Source organism: Mus musculus, chromosome 9 (assembly GCF_000001635.26).
Source record: "Mus musculus strain C57BL/6J chromosome 9, GRCm38.p6 C57BL/6J".
NCBI classification, from domain to species: Eukaryota; Metazoa; Chordata; class Mammalia; order Rodentia; family Muridae; genus Mus; species Mus musculus.
Window position 1 is genome coordinate 112,401,611 of NC_000075.6, and position 15,647 is coordinate 112,417,257.

The 15,647-nt window shown below is 39.4% G+C and overlaps 1 long non-coding RNA gene across 2 annotated transcripts in view; it reads left to right on the forward strand.

The window, feature by feature from the left end:
- The window catches only part of Gm39431, a 106,814-nt gene extending 93,416 nt beyond the window's left edge, over positions 1-13,398 (forward strand). For both annotated transcript variants that reach the window (XR_871284.1, XR_871285.1), the window contains 2 exons: positions 6,299-6,430; positions 12,699-13,398. This is a non-coding gene — a long non-coding RNA (predicted gene, 39431). The remainder of the gene's footprint in view (positions 1-6,298; positions 6,431-12,698) is intronic.
- The last annotated feature ends 2,249 nt before the right edge of the window (positions 13,399-15,647 follow it).

A 15,647-nucleotide genomic window follows, 5' to 3' on the forward strand; every position in this document is an offset into this window, starting at 1 on the left:
ATAGCCAGAAGCTAGGAAGAACCCAGATGTCCCTCAACAGAAGAATGGATACAGAAAATGTGGTACATTTACACAATGGAGTACTACTCAGCTATTAAAAACAATGGATTTATGAAATTCTTGGACAAATGGATGTATCTGGAGGATATCATCCTTAGTGAGGTAACCCAATCACAAAAGAAGTCATTGGATATGCACTCACTGATAAGTGGATATTAGCCCAGAAACAGAATAACCAAGATACAATTTGCAAAACACAAGAAAATCAAGAAGAGGGAAGACCAATGGGTGGGTACTTCATTCCTCCTTAGAATAGGGAACAAAATACCCATGAAAGAAGTTACAGAGACAAAGGTTGGAGCTAAGACGAAAGGATAGACTATCCAGAGACTATCCCATCCAGAGATCCATCCCACAATCAGCCACCAAACCCAGACACTATTGCATATACCAGCAATATTTTGCTGAAGGGACCCTGATATAGCTGTCTCGTATGAGGATATGCCAGTGCCTGGCAAATACAGAAGTGGATGCTCACAGTCATCTATAAGATGGAACACAGGGGCCCCAATGGAGAAGCTAGAGAAAGCACCCAAGGAGCTGACAGGTTCTACAACCCTATATGTGGAACAACAATATGAACTAACCAGTACGCCCCAGAGCTCATATCTCTAGCTGCATATGTAGCAGAAGATGGCCTAGTCATCCATCACTAGGAAGAGAGGCCCCTTGGTATTGCAAACTTTATATACCCCAGTACAGGGGAATGCCAGGGCCAAGAAGCAGAGTGGGTGGGTAGGGGAGCAGGGCGAGGGGAGGGTATAGGGAACTTTCAGGATAGCATTTGAAATGTATATAAAGAAAATATCTAATAAAAGAAAGAAAGAAAGAAAGAAAGAAAGAAAGGAAGGAAGGAAGGAAGGAAGGAAGGAAGGAAGGAAGAAAGAAAGAAAGAAAGAAAGAAAGAAAGAAAGAAAGAAAGAAAGAAAGAAAGAAAGAAAGAAGTGATAAAATAGTAAAAACTAAAAAGAATTATTTGGGAGCATGAGAAGGTAGTGGTTTGGGGAGATGGAAATATGTTAAGATTAGAAATAAGTGACTCATCAGCCATTGGAATTGAAGGCTGTTTGTTGCTGAGTACTTTGTTAAATTACCTAGAAGTACAGCAAAGTGAGCTTATGGTGCGGAATGATTTTAGTTGTTGACAATAATGACAGGTAAGATTGTTACTTTCTTATTTAGGATAGAGGATAAGTTTGTTAAGGAATAAAAGCCAGAGAACTGAGAGATAAGTACCCTATAGGATGATATGAATTTTGACATCACCAAGCATCCTGACTGGTCCGTAGTCCTGAAGGTTGCTGCTATCTTGAACCTTCATCTTGAAGGGAAAGACTCAGGGTTCTGAATTATGGTAGGTGTCTATAATAACCACATGTAGGAGACGGTACATGAAGACATAAACAGAAGGTTGCCTTTTTTACGGGAGAGGGAAGGCACATGGGTCATGAAACAATGAGGGTCAGCAGTACTAATTCTCACTCACCATCTTATTGTTCAATGAGTTCTCAAAGATTACAGTTGTCTGTGATTCTTCCCAAAGGGAAAACACAGTGCATTCTAGAAAGCAAACGTATCAGATATGAACATGAAGATACCAACATCAACCTGGCCCTCTCCTGAATTACCCTCCTTCCCTACAGATTGATGCCAACAAACCAGGAATCTTGCCTCTCCATTTGTCTCACAGACTAAGTTCAATAGTTCTCATGATCTCTCATACAACAGTTCTGTTCACAATCCATGGATGTGTTTTCAGACCTCATGACAATGTTCTTAGCCACACTTTAATGGTCAAACTTCTACAGCCAAAACTCATTCGGTAGAGAGGCTCATTAGAAATATTTATCAAAAGAGTCAATCCATGACTTGTTACAGATATTTAAGCAGGGTCTTTCTGAGAACAACTTACTGGAATTTTTCTGGGATATTTCACAGGCAGTTACAAGATCTCTTATGATATAAGCATCATAGTACAATGTCATTGGGTCACTGACTACCTTCAGGTTCAGCAGGAGAAATGTGCCATGTACTTGAGCATGTTTCTAAATTAATGTCCTACCTATGCATTTGCATTCTGCCTTCATGCCATCAGACTGTCATTTTGCCTCCTTCATCTATTTCATCGAATTGAAGGGTTTTTTTGTTTTGTTTTGTTTTGTTTTTCTGACTAGAGATTCACACCTTGAGCCTTAGAAACTGGTCTAGATCCTGAAAGTCACAATAAGTGACTGCCACTCAAGTAGAAAGGTAAAGGAACTAAAAACACAGAGGAAACAAAGAAAGGTCTACCTTGGGCCTTCTTATTATACATCATCGATTATAAAAGTAATTTGTTCTCCTGAGACATATGCAAAAATTACATACCCATTGTGAAATTGTAAGAGGTAAGAATTGTGTCTTGAGGAGGAAGCAGATCCCCTCAAGGGTGAGATTCATAAAATGACCATTTCATCCAAGTCTGCTGGCCCCTCTGAATCTCTCCCCACCAGGGGCTCCACACTGCCTTGGAGCTCCATTAACAAGAGGGCTATAATGCTCTCCGACCTTGAAGAAGGGGCATAAGAAGCTAATGTAAGACTCTTCTGATGTGAGGGTTTGCACCTAGTCTTATATCTTGGTTCAAATTCCCTCGTGCCCTTTTCTGAAGGGAAAAGGAGAAAGAATGGATCGGGAGGAGAGGGTAATTGGTAGTGGGGCTTGGAGGAGTGAAAGGAGGGGAAACTTCAGGTAGGTTGTATTGTATCAGAGAATCAAATTAGAAAACAAAACAAGCAAACAAATTCTTCTCTTTACAAATTACCCAGTCTGTGTAACAAATGGACCATTGCAAACAGACACAAACTAGTTCCAGATTTTAAAAAGGAGAGAAAACATGTTAAATATAAATCATACATAAATTTAGGAACCAAGTCTTGACTTTACAGTTATTCAAAAATGTGTGCAGTGATCGAAAGCCTCCAGATTGGTTTGTAATTCAATTCTATGTGTCCTCCTACTACATGCATTTTAAGCTAAAGAGCTAGGCTTCTAATTCGAAAGTCATCCTGTGAAGTTGGTTGCCTCTTTTAAGTTAATCACCTCAAAATCTAAAGAGGGAATTGGAAATATGAATGTAAGTATGTATTAAGGGAGACACGGCAAGAACTGAAAACAGGAAGCCCAAGGTAAAAAGGAAAGCCAAGGTGACAGCACTGAGCAGAGGATTTGGAAGGGATTTTGAGACGTTTACCGGTGACCATTTGAGAGAAGCCAGCACAGCACATCCATGAAAGAGAGCAGACAGACCTTCCCTTTGACAGAGTGGAGCTGAGGTGTCCAAGGTTAAGGGAACCTTTCCTAGACTTTTGCTCATCCTTTAAACTGGATAAAGGGAGAGAGGAATTTTATATATTTTTCCAAAACATTGGAAGGTATTGTGTATCTAACTAAAAACAAAGTTGCTGCATGGACTTATAAATGATATTTCAATCCTTCAGTAAGAAATACACTGAACACAGAATCCATAGGACTCTTGATCTTACTTTAATCCTGTTGCTATGAGATGATACCCTGACTAAAACAACTTGAGGGGGGGAGGCATTTATCTCAGCTTACAAGTTTATGCTACAATCAATCCACTGTCATGGGATGTCAAGACATTACCCACAACTCACTAGTCACACTACATCTCCCACCATCAAGAGGAGAAGTAAAGGATGCACGCTGCTGTGCTTGTTTGCTTGCTTACCTGCACTTAGCTTGATTTCTCCACTTTTTTACAGTCCAGGGCCCCAACCCCAGGAAGAATGTCACCTAGGTTCAGGATGGACCTTCTTACATCGATCAAGACAATCCCCCACAGACATGACCACAAACTCACCAGACTTAAGTCATTTCTCACCAAGAAATTCATACATGAGTCCAGGTTGTATAGTTTGAGAATTAACATTAGTCACCACAGATTTAACTTCTGAGTGTCTTAGAAATATTCAAGATATAATTGTGAGCCACCAAAAATCCCAGTCATCTATCTTTCTGATGACATTTTTCAATGGGCCATTCTCTGAGTTAGAAGACATCACTTTTATGGCTCAGAAGTAGCAAAGATTTCCACTAGTCGGTCTTTGAGCTGATGTCATTTCAAAAAGGTTTGAAGAGAAATTCTTTTTGTACACTTAGGAACCCAGTTTCTGAAATTTTCACTCAGGAAAGAATCCAAAAGGAAATATAACATTTGAAGATGAATTCTCTTTCACAATTTAATAATAGACTCAAGGAATTGAAGAACATTTAAATGTCTGGTGGTACTATAGCAGGCTACCATATGGAGTGTATATGTATGGAAGCAGAGGCTGAAGAGAGAGGGTGGCCAGAAGATAAAAAGTGCTGTTTGAGGCTTCTAGGACAGATGGCATTCTGGGGATGCCACTCAAAAAAAAAAAAAAAAAAAAAAAAAAAAGAAAGTAGAGTGATGAAGTCAGAAAAATCTATGTAAAATATGTTAGATGTTGTCAGGGTGAGGTTGTAGGAGGCCTAAATGAACAACATTCTCTGAGGCTGAAGGATGAACATTCAGTTCAGAGACCAGCCAAGGCTGAAGAGCCTTCAGTGCATGGTCAACTTGCCAAGGACATCTTTCTAAGTGGCTTACTTTCATGAATCTTGCATTTCTACATACCAGGATTGAATATGTAACCTAAAATACAAATGCTAAAGCTTTAACTTGGGACTTTCTCTTGGTGGATTTTCCCCTTGATGAATGTGAATTGTCTTCTTCATCACACTTGAAAACTTTTGGTTGAAAGTCTATTTTATTGGATATTAGTATGGAATCTCCTGCTTGTTTCCTGGGACTATTTGCTTGGAAGAACTTTTTCCATCCTTTTACCCTGAGATAGTGCTTGCCTTTGTTGTTGAGGTGTGTTTCTTATATGCAGCAAAATGGAGTGTCTTGTTTGCTTATCCATTCTGCTAGCATATGTCTTTTTGTAGGGGAGTTGAGTCCATTAATGACTGTTCATTGCTGATATGTTTGTTTTTGTAGGTAGCTTTATATGCTTGTGACTCTCTGCTTTTGACTTTGTTGTAAGATGCAATATATTGTCCTTTCTTTGTACAGGCATCTTCCTTCTGTTGGAGTTTTCTTTCCAAGATCCTTTGTAGGTTTGGGTTAGTAGATGGATACCGTTGGAATTTGTTTTTTTCCTGGAATATTTTTGTTTCTCCGTCTATGCTGATTGAGAATTGTGCTGAGTATAGTAGCCTGGGCTGTCATTTGTGTTCTCTTAGAGTTTGCAGGACCTCTGACCAGGCTCTTTTGGCTTTCATAGTCTCTGTTGAGAAGTCTGGTCTAATTCTGATAGATCTACCTTTGTATGTTACTTGGCCTTTTTCCCTTGCAGCTTTTAATATTCTTTCTTTGCTTTGTGCATTTAGTGTTTTAATAATTATGTGACCAGAAGATTTTCTTTTCTGATCCCATTTATTTGATGTTCTATAGGCTTCTTGAACCTTTGTGTCCATCTCTTTCTTTTTTTATTAGATATTTTCTTCATTTATATTTCAAATGCTATCCTAAAAGTCCCCTATACTCTCCCCTGACCCTGCTTCCCAATCCACCCACTCCTGCTTCCTGGCCCTGGCATTCCCCTGTACTGGGGAATATAATCTTCTCAAGTCCAAGGACCTCTCCTCACATTGATGGCCTACTAGGCCATCCTCTGCTACATATGCAATTAGAGACACAAGCTCTGCGGGGTACTGGTTAGTTCATATTGTTATTCTTCCTATAGGGTTGCAGACCTCTTTACCTCCTTTGGTACTTTCTCTAGCTCCTTCATTGGGGGTCCTGGGTTCCATCCAATAGATGACTGTGAACATCCACTTCTGTATTTGCCAGGCACTGGCATAGCCTCACAAGAGACAGCTATATCTAGGTTCTGTCAGCAAAATCTTTCTGGCATATGCAATAGTGTCTGGGTTTGGTGGTTTTTTATGGGGTGGATCCCTGGGTGGGGCAGTCTCTGTATGGTCCTTCCTTCTGTCTTAGCTCCAAACTTTGTCTCTGTAACTCCTTTCATGGGCATTTTACTCCCCATTGTAAGAAGGAGTAAAGTATCCACACTTAGCTCTTCCTTCTTCTTGAGTTCCATGTGTTTTGCAAATTGTATCTTGGGTATTCTAAGTTTCTGGGCTAATATCCACTTATCAGTGTGTGCATATCATGTGTGTTCTTTTGTGATTGGGTTACACACAGGACACAGGAAACCTGCTGGTTGTCACCAGCCCTGGGCCTCCTTGGGCACGAACTTGGTGGAAGCTCCCACTGTCCTCAGAGGACTCTCCATGCTGCAGGTGCCCTAGCACACCCAGGATCTTGGGATGACTGGTGAGTGGAATGCAACATCTCTTCCTTTAGGTTGGGAAAGTTTTCTTCTACGATTTTGTTGAAGACATTTTCAGGTCCTTTGAGCTGGGAATTTTCGTTCTCTATTCTGTTTATCCTTAGATTTAGGTTTTTCATTGTGTCCTGAATTTCCTGGATGATTTGGATTAGGAGTTTTTTATGTTTTGAATTTTCTTTAACAGTTGTGTCAATCTCTTCTACTATTCCTTCTACACCTGAGATTATCTCTTCTATCTCTTGTATTCTGTTGGTAATACTTACCTCTGTAATTCCTGACCTCTTTCCTAGGTTTTCCATTTCTAGGTTTGCCTCCATTTGTGTTTTATTTACTATTTCTTCTTCCACTTTTAGGTCTTAGATAACTTTTTCAAGTCATTCTCCTGTTTACCTGTGTTTTCCCATATTTCTTTCAGTGAGTTATTGATATCCTCCTTAAAGGATTCTATTATCTTCATGAGATAGGATTTTAGGACAGATTCCTGATTTTCAGGTGTTTTGGTAAATCAGGGCTTGCTGTGGTGGAAGAACTGGGTTCTGATGATGCCCATGTATTTTTGTCTTCTGTTGCTCATGGTCTTTCACTTGCCTTTCACCATCTGAATATCCCTGGTGTTTGTTGATCTGGGTGACTGTCTGGAGTCTGCCTCTTTTGTCCCTGAGTTGCTTCAGGTTTCCTGGTAGACTTGTGGCCCTGGATATATCAGACCACCTGGGGGGGCCTTCCAACTGGGGGCTCTTCACAGAGGCAGAGAAGCTGCCTGGTCCCTGCTGCTGGGACAGACTCCTAGTTGGTATGCTCTCATGAAGACTCCGTATTCTGATACATCCTAGAGGATGTTGCCCTGGCTGCCTTCAGACTGTTGGGTCTTCAGTAGAGCAGTCAAGCTGTAGTCCAACTGTGCTGAGTGCAACTGATCCTCAACTGCTCAACTGTTCTGAGTGCAGTGGGTCCTCTAGGATGTATCAGAATATGGAGTCTTCATGAGAGCATACCAACTAGGAGTCTGTCCCAGCAGCAGGGACCAGGCAGAAGGAGTGAAAAGTAGCCATTCTAATATCCAATAAAATAGACTTTCATCCAAAAGCTATCAAAAGAGATAGGGAAGAACACTTCATACTCATCAAAGGAAAAATCTACCAAGATTTCCTCAATCTCAATTCTGAACATCTATGCCCCAAATGGAAGGGCACCCAAATTCATAAAACAAACTTTACTAAGACTCAAAACACACATTGAACCCAACACAATAATAGTAGGAGATTTCAACACTCCACTCTTACCAATGGACAGGTCATTGAAACAGAAACTAAACAGAGACACAGTGAAACTAAGAGAGGTTATGAACCAAATGGATTTAACAGACATCTACAGACCATTTCACTCTAAAACAAAAGTATACACCTTCTTCTCAGCACCTCATGGTACCTTCTCCAAAATTGACCATATAATTAGTCATAAAACAAGCCTCAACAGATACAAGAAGATTGAAATAATACCATGCATCCTATCATATCACCATGTCCTAAGACTGTTCTTAAATAACAGCAAAAACTACAGAAATTCCACATAAATGCGGAAACTGAACAACTCTTTACTCAATGACTACTTGGTCAGGGAAGAAATAAAGAAATAAATTAAAGACTTTCTGGAATTTAATGAAAATGTTGACACATCATACATATCCAAACCTTATGGGACACAATGAAAACGGTGCTAAGAGGAAAGTTCATAGCACTAAGTGCCCTGGTAAGAAACTGGAGAGGTCTTATACTAACAACTTAACAGCATACCTGAGAGCTTTAGAACAAAAAGAAGCAAACTCACCCAAGAGGAATAGATGGCAGGAAATAGTCAAACTCAGGGCTGAAATCAACCAAATAGAACCAAAGAAAACAATACAAAGAATCAGCAAAACCAAAATCTGGTTTTTTGAAAGAATCATGTTTGGCTAGGGGTTTATCTAATCTGTCGATTTTTTTCAAAGAAGACAGGACATCAAGTGAGGGATGGCATTGTCACCCCACAGTCACATCTCTAACCCATAATTGTTCCTGTTTGAAAGAATTACAGAGATGTAAATGGAGAGGAGTCTGAGGAAAAGAAGGCCCAGCAACAGGCCCAAAGTGGGATCAAGCTCAAGGGGAGGTCCTAAGGTCTAACACTACTACTGAGGCTATGGAGAGCTCACAAAAAGGGACCTATAATGACTACCCTTTGAGAGACTCAACAAGCAGCTGAAAGAGTCAGATTCAGGTATTTGCACCCAACCAATGGACAGAAGAGACTGGCAACTGGTGTTGGTTTAGGGAAGACTGAAAGAAGCTGAGGAGAAGGGCTATCCTGTAGGAGGACCAGGAGTCTCAATTAATCTGGACCCCTGAGATCTCTCAAAAGCTAGGCCACCAAACAGACAGCATACACCAGCTGATATGAGGCCCCCAAGACACATACAGTAGAGGACTTCTGAGTCTGTGTTCATTCAGAGATGATGCATTTAACCCTCAAGAGACTGGAAGCCCCAGGGAGTTTAGAGGTCAGGTGGGGTGGGGGTGGGGGTGGGGACATCCACGTGGAGACAGGGTGGGGTGGGGAGGAGGTGTAGGATGTGGAGGAGACGGAGGGTGGATGGAGGAGCCAGGGAATGGAATATGGAATGTAAAACATAAATTAAAAATAAAATACAATTTAATAGGGTTATTAGGTTTTCTGAAGTATAACTTCTTGAGTTCTTTGTATATATTGGATATTAGCCCTCTATCAGATTTAGGGTTGGTAAAGATATTTTCCCAATCTGTTGGTTGCCTTTTTGTCTTATTGACAATGTCCTTTGCCTTATAGAATCTTTGCAATTTTATGAGGTCCCATTTGTTGATTCTCAGTCTTACAGCAACAGCCATTGCTGTTTTGTTCAGGATTTTTTTCCCCCTGTGCCCATATCTTTGAGGCTTTTCCTCACTTTCTTCTCTATAAGTTTCAGTGTCTGGTTTTATGTGGAGTTTCTTGATCCACTTAGATTTGACCTTAGTACAAGGAGATAAGAATGGATCAATTTGCATTCTTCCACATGCTAACCACCAGTTGAGGTATCATTTGTTGAAAATGCTGCCCCCCCCCCCACTCAATGGTTTTTAGCTCCTTTGTCCAAGATCAAGTAACCATAGGTGTGTGGGTTCATTTCTGGGTCTTCAATTCTATTCTATTGACCTATCTCTCTGTCACTGTACCAGTACCATGAAGTACCCTCAGAGCTCCCTAGGACTAAACCACCAATCAAAGAAAACACATGGTGGAACTCAAGGCTCTAGCTGTATATGTAGCAGAGGATGGCCTAGTCAGTCATCAATGGGAGCAGAGGTCATTGGTCCTGTGAAGGTTCTATGCCCCAGTATAGGAAAATGCCAGTCCCAGGAAGCAGGAGTGGGTGGGTTGGTGAGCAGGGGATGGGAGAGGGGAGAGGGGATATTTGGAGGGGAAACTAGGAAAGAGATAATATTTGAAATGCAAATAAAGAAAATATCTAAATAAATAAATAAATCAGCATGAAAGAAAAACAATAAAATTTTTAAAAAATAACTTAAAATTGGGAATATTAAACAGATGAGTGAGTTAAAAAAACAATCTTTGAGGGTTTGGACAATTTCTAAATTCAAGCCAGACAAAGCAATAGCCTAAGTATGATATTTGCTTATTGTTATCTTTTATATTATTGTGAATTAGAGGACTACATAAAATATTTGAAAAATACTGTTTGTTTGATTGTTGACTCCTGGTAATCACTTGGCATGATGCTAAATTGTCATTAGATTCCTGTCCACTACTTTTCCTTGCCTGTGCAACAGTGTATTAAAGATGGAGATCAATACAAACTGTTGGCTATAATAGTTGAATAACTACAGATAAATATTAAGATGTATCAAAGGCTTTGAGTTAGTGAGATGGCTAATATTGACCATCAATTTGGTAAAATCTAGAAGTATTCAGGGGATAAACCTCTAAGCAGTTTTATGAGAGTCTTTTTTAAAAATGTTAGATTTACTTATATGTATGAATGCACATATATGAACCACACCTGTGCCCATGGATAGTTTTGCATTACCATGTAGTGCTTGGAACCAATCCAGGACCTCTGCAAAAATGACAAGGGTTCTTAACTGCTGAGCCATCTCTCCAGCCCTACCAAAAGGCTACTGGGTTGTATTAATAGAGATGGAGAGATTAGCCTTATATGTGGGCAGTACTAGCACATGGCCCGGAATCTGGGACTGTATCAAGTAAACAAACAATAAACTAAACATCTCCATTCATCACTCTCTGCTTATGAGTGTTGATGCAGTGTGATAATCTGCTTCTTGTCCCTCGAACCATGGCTTCCCCACCATAATGACTGGATCTTCAAAGTGTGAATCAGAGTAAATGCTTCCTTCCTCTTTGAAGTTGGTTTTCATGTGTATTTATCACAGAAATGTGATAAGTTAACTAATATAATACAACTATGTATTTGTTTACATGGCTATTATACTGTGTATAAACTGTTTAATAGAATATATTGTTATAGCTAATGTAAAAATAATTAAAATCTAAAACTATAGTTAAAACTTTAAAGTGTATCACCTCTTCTTATGTGTATGCCTAGAAATATACAGACATATTATTGAATTGTTAACTGAAAATGATTATTTAAGTAACTAAGTTAAAACAGTCAATTTTGGGTAAGCAAAGAATTTGGACCTAAAGTTAGCAATGTTTCCTCCTTGATTCTTAATATTTTTCTTTGCATTATTATATTTTTGATCAATAAGTATATTTATTTCTTTAATGGGCTAAATTAAAAATCTCAGTACCAGGTGTGAAAAACCTCTGCTTCAGTTGTTGTTCAGAGTAGTACTAATGACTCCCTAAACAACATACCTGCTGCCGTTGCCTACATTTGCTTCTCAGATATTGCTGCTGTTGGTTGCCTCTCAAAAGTTGTAGGTAAGTCTTCAATTGCTGAAGACACTGTGCACTTCAGACAAAGCACTCAGAAGATTCATGTTGGATCTAACCCAGGAGTCTCTTCTCTGCTGTTAGCTTTGAATGTGCCAATGTTGGAAAGTACTATGTAAGTTGTCAGGGGAGATGAGCTATCAGTCATTCTATTTAGCTGTGATGCCCATGAATTGCAACAGTGACCAAAATGACAAGAAAGTCCTAAAAGTGCAACAGTGGTACTCATAGAATTGGACTTAACATCCACTAAGTAGAAGAAAAAACATACCTGGTACTAGAAATATAGCCACTTCCCTGGGGTTAGCATCATGTTTTAATTAGGGTTCCCATTGCTGTGAAGAGACACCATGAGCAAGGCAACTCTTACAAAGAACAACATTTAGTTAGGGCTGGCTTACAGGTTCAGAGGTTCTGTCCATTATCATCAAGGCAAAAGTATGGCAGCATCTAGGCAGACATGATTCTGGAGAAGGAGCTGAGAGTTCTATATCTAGATCCAACTGCAGCCAGGAGAGACTACTGGCATCCTCAGGCAGCTAGGAGATATGTCTCAAAGTGGCCCTCATAGTGACACATTTCCTTCAACAAGGCCACACTTCCTAATAGTGTGACTCACCAAACCAAGCATATTCAAGCATAAACCACCACACATGGTCATGGATCTTAGAAGAGAACCTACTATTACCCCATTACTAGACCATCATAATTCCTAACTGCATTCTAAAATTTATACTTAAACTTACAAATAAGTACAGCTCTCCTCATCAAAGATGCTTCTCTTCAGAGCCAAGACCATTAGAGAAAAACCAAATCTGGTTATCAGGAGCCCAGTCACAATGGCTACATCTACCATATACCTCCTACATCTAATTTTTAAGCAACATATCAGAAGAAGGGGCAGACAGATTGTGAAAACCAGAAGACCAAAGTCTAGTCTATCTCCTAGAAAGGGCAGGAAAAGCTACATCCATGCTGTCTCAACAGTATAGCTTCCTAAATAAAATCTAAACAATGATACCATTAAAAGACATGTAATGCAGAAGGAGAAAATCCCTTGGAGTCTCACCCCTGGACCAAGAACTATGAGAGAATAGCCAGAAGCCATCTAGAAAAGGCAGTGGCAAGCAAGTGAGTTTTGGGAAGATGGCCCACTGTTTTGCATGGTTGCGATGGGTATCTGCTGAAATGTAGGGTCCTCAAGAGACTTCATCCCAGGATTGCTTCTTGCTGCTGATATGCTTATTTTGTCATTATTTCCAGGTTTAATGATTCCTGGACAGTAGACCACCAAATTGGGCACATTTCCTGAAGGATCAATATGAAGATGGACTTTAATGTAGTAATGCTGTGCACATGAATTGGTGATTTCATAATTCCTGATAATGATTATATACAATTCATAAACTGATACAAGTAATTTCAAACCCCGTGTAAAATAAAAGGTGCAAATAGAGCTCTGTCAATCTTCATGTGTCAAGGGCTAATTGCACTAGGAAAGGAAAGCAGACTTGTAACAAATTTACGATCAAGGAAAACATTCCTTCTAGGGTAGGAATGACTCCACTATCTGATAACTAAAGGCTACAAACTTGGAACAGGCCATTTATTATAGGTGCAAGGACAGAAAATGAATGATGGACTAGTCTATCTATATAAGATGTCAAAATAATAAGACACAAGGCAGATGAGTCGTCTCTTGACAAAACTGTGCTAATTTATGACGTAAAATTTTGCTTTTAACTTATGGGTTAGTAAGATAATGAACGTCTAGTCAATACTAGTCTTAATAGAAAGACATGTAAACAATTCTGCTATAACTCTTTTTTTGATCTATGACATGAACTATAGCCTAAAACTTACGATAAACTTATGGAATATGAAAGTGCTTAGAAACCCATATGATCAATTATCATGAGAAAGTATAAATATTAAGAACAATAAAGAGATGATTTTTCTCTTTTCTGTTTAATCCAGTGTGTGTGTGTGTGTGTGTGTGTGTGTGTGTGTGTGTGTGTGTGTGCCTTTCTTTTCTTTTTCCTTTTCTTCTCTTTTCTTCTCTCTCTGGCTCAGAAAATGTTAAGTGAGAGGCCAGAGCCAAAGAGGAAAAAACCAAAGTAATTAAGTTTTGTTTTTTTCCTCCTGCTGCTATCATCAGGAGTTAAATCAATAGCAAAGAATTAAAGAAAAAGTTAAGAGGCTGGTGAGATGGATCAGTGGCTAAGAGCACTGACTGCTCTTCCAGAGGTCCTGAGTTCAATTTCCAGCAACGACATGGTGGCTCACAACCATCTGTAATGGGATCTGATGCTCTTTTCTGATGTACCTGAAGATAGCTATAATGTACTCATAAGCATAAAATAAATAAATAAATAAATCTAAAAAAAAAAAAAACAAAGACAAACAAAGGCACCTCCACCTGAACGCTATCCCCCTTCCGGTTTGCAACTCTACTGGGGCAGACTAGCATGTCTGCCCACTCCTCTCACTACCCTACAGCCTGCAGGTCTCCCAAGAAATCTGCTGCAGCCAGGGCAACAGGTGAAACCCCGACCCAAATAACCACACCAGATGGGATCCCCCATGAGCTCAGCAGATACCAGACTCCTCCCCTCCTCTAAAAAACCTATCTTCCTTCCAGTCTGCACCTCTAACAGGGCAGACCAGCATGTCTGCCCCTCTTACCATCCCACAGTCTGCAGGTGTCCCAGGAAATCTCCTGCAGCCAGACACACAGGTCTTCCAGGAGATCTGCTGTAACCAGGGACAGATGAGGCAGGTTCCAGGCAGAGACACCCAGGCCAGTTAACACTAGTGGTAATCAGATGAAGAGAGGCACCACAAGAACATAAGCAACAGAAGCCAATATATTTTGGCATCATCAGAACCCAGTTCTCTCACCACAGCAAGCCCTGGTTATGCCAACATACTTGAAAAGCATGATGCTGATGTATAATCCTATCTTATGAAGATAATAGACACCTTTAAGAAGGATAAAATTAACACACTTAAAGAAATACAAGACAACACACCCAAACAGATAAAAGCACTTACAGAGGAAACAAACAAATCCATTAAAGAAATACAGGAAAACACAATCAAACAGGTGAAGAAATTGAATAAAGCAGTCCAAGACCTAAAAATGGAAGTAGAAGTAGAAAGAATAAAGAAATCACAAATGGAGGCAACCCTGGAATAGGAAAACTTAGGGAAGGGATCAGGGGCTACAGATTCAAGCATAACCACAGAATACAAAACTTAGAAGAGAGAACCTCAGGCATAAAAGATACTATAGAAGATATTGAATTAACAGTCAAAGCAAATACAAAGCATAAAAATCTCCTAACTCAAACATCCAGGAAATCCAGGACACAATGGAAAGCCCAAAACTAACAATAATAGGAATAAAAAAGAGTGAAGATTCCCAGCTCAAAAGGACCAGAAAACATCTTCAACAAAATCACAGAAAAAATTTCACCAACCTAAAGAAAGAGACAGCTATAAATATGCAAGAAGCCTACAGAACAGCAAATAGATTGAACCAGAAAATAAAATTCTCCTGTCAAATAATAATCAAAACACTAAATGCATAGACCAGAGAAAGAATATTAAAAGTAGTAAGAAGAAAAGGCCAAGTAACATAAAAAAGGCAAACCTATCAGAATTACACCTGACTATTTCTCAACAGAGACTCTAAAAGCCAGAAGATCTTGAAGAGATGTCGTGCAGACACTAAGAGAACACAATGCCATTCCAGGCTACTATACCCAGTAAAAATCTTAATCACCATAGACAGAGAAACCAAAATGTTCTATGACAAAACTAAATTTAAACAATGTCTGTCTACCAATTCAGCTCTACAGATGATTCTAGAAGGAAAACTCCAACACAAGGAGGGTATCTACCACAAAGAAAAAATTGAGAAATTAAACATTTAACAACAAACCAAAAAGGAGAGAATCACACACACATAATACACTTCCAACAACAAACAGAACAGAAACTAACAATCTCCTGTCCTTAATATCTCTCAGCATCAACAGACTCAATTCTCCAATAAAAAGACATAAGCTAACAGGTTGGATCTACAAAGATCTAGTGTTTAGCTGCATACAGGAAACTCACCTCAGAGTAAAAGGCTGGAAAAAAGTTTTCTAAGCAAATAATCCCAAGAAACGTGCTGGAGTAGCATTCTAACATCCAATAAAGTAT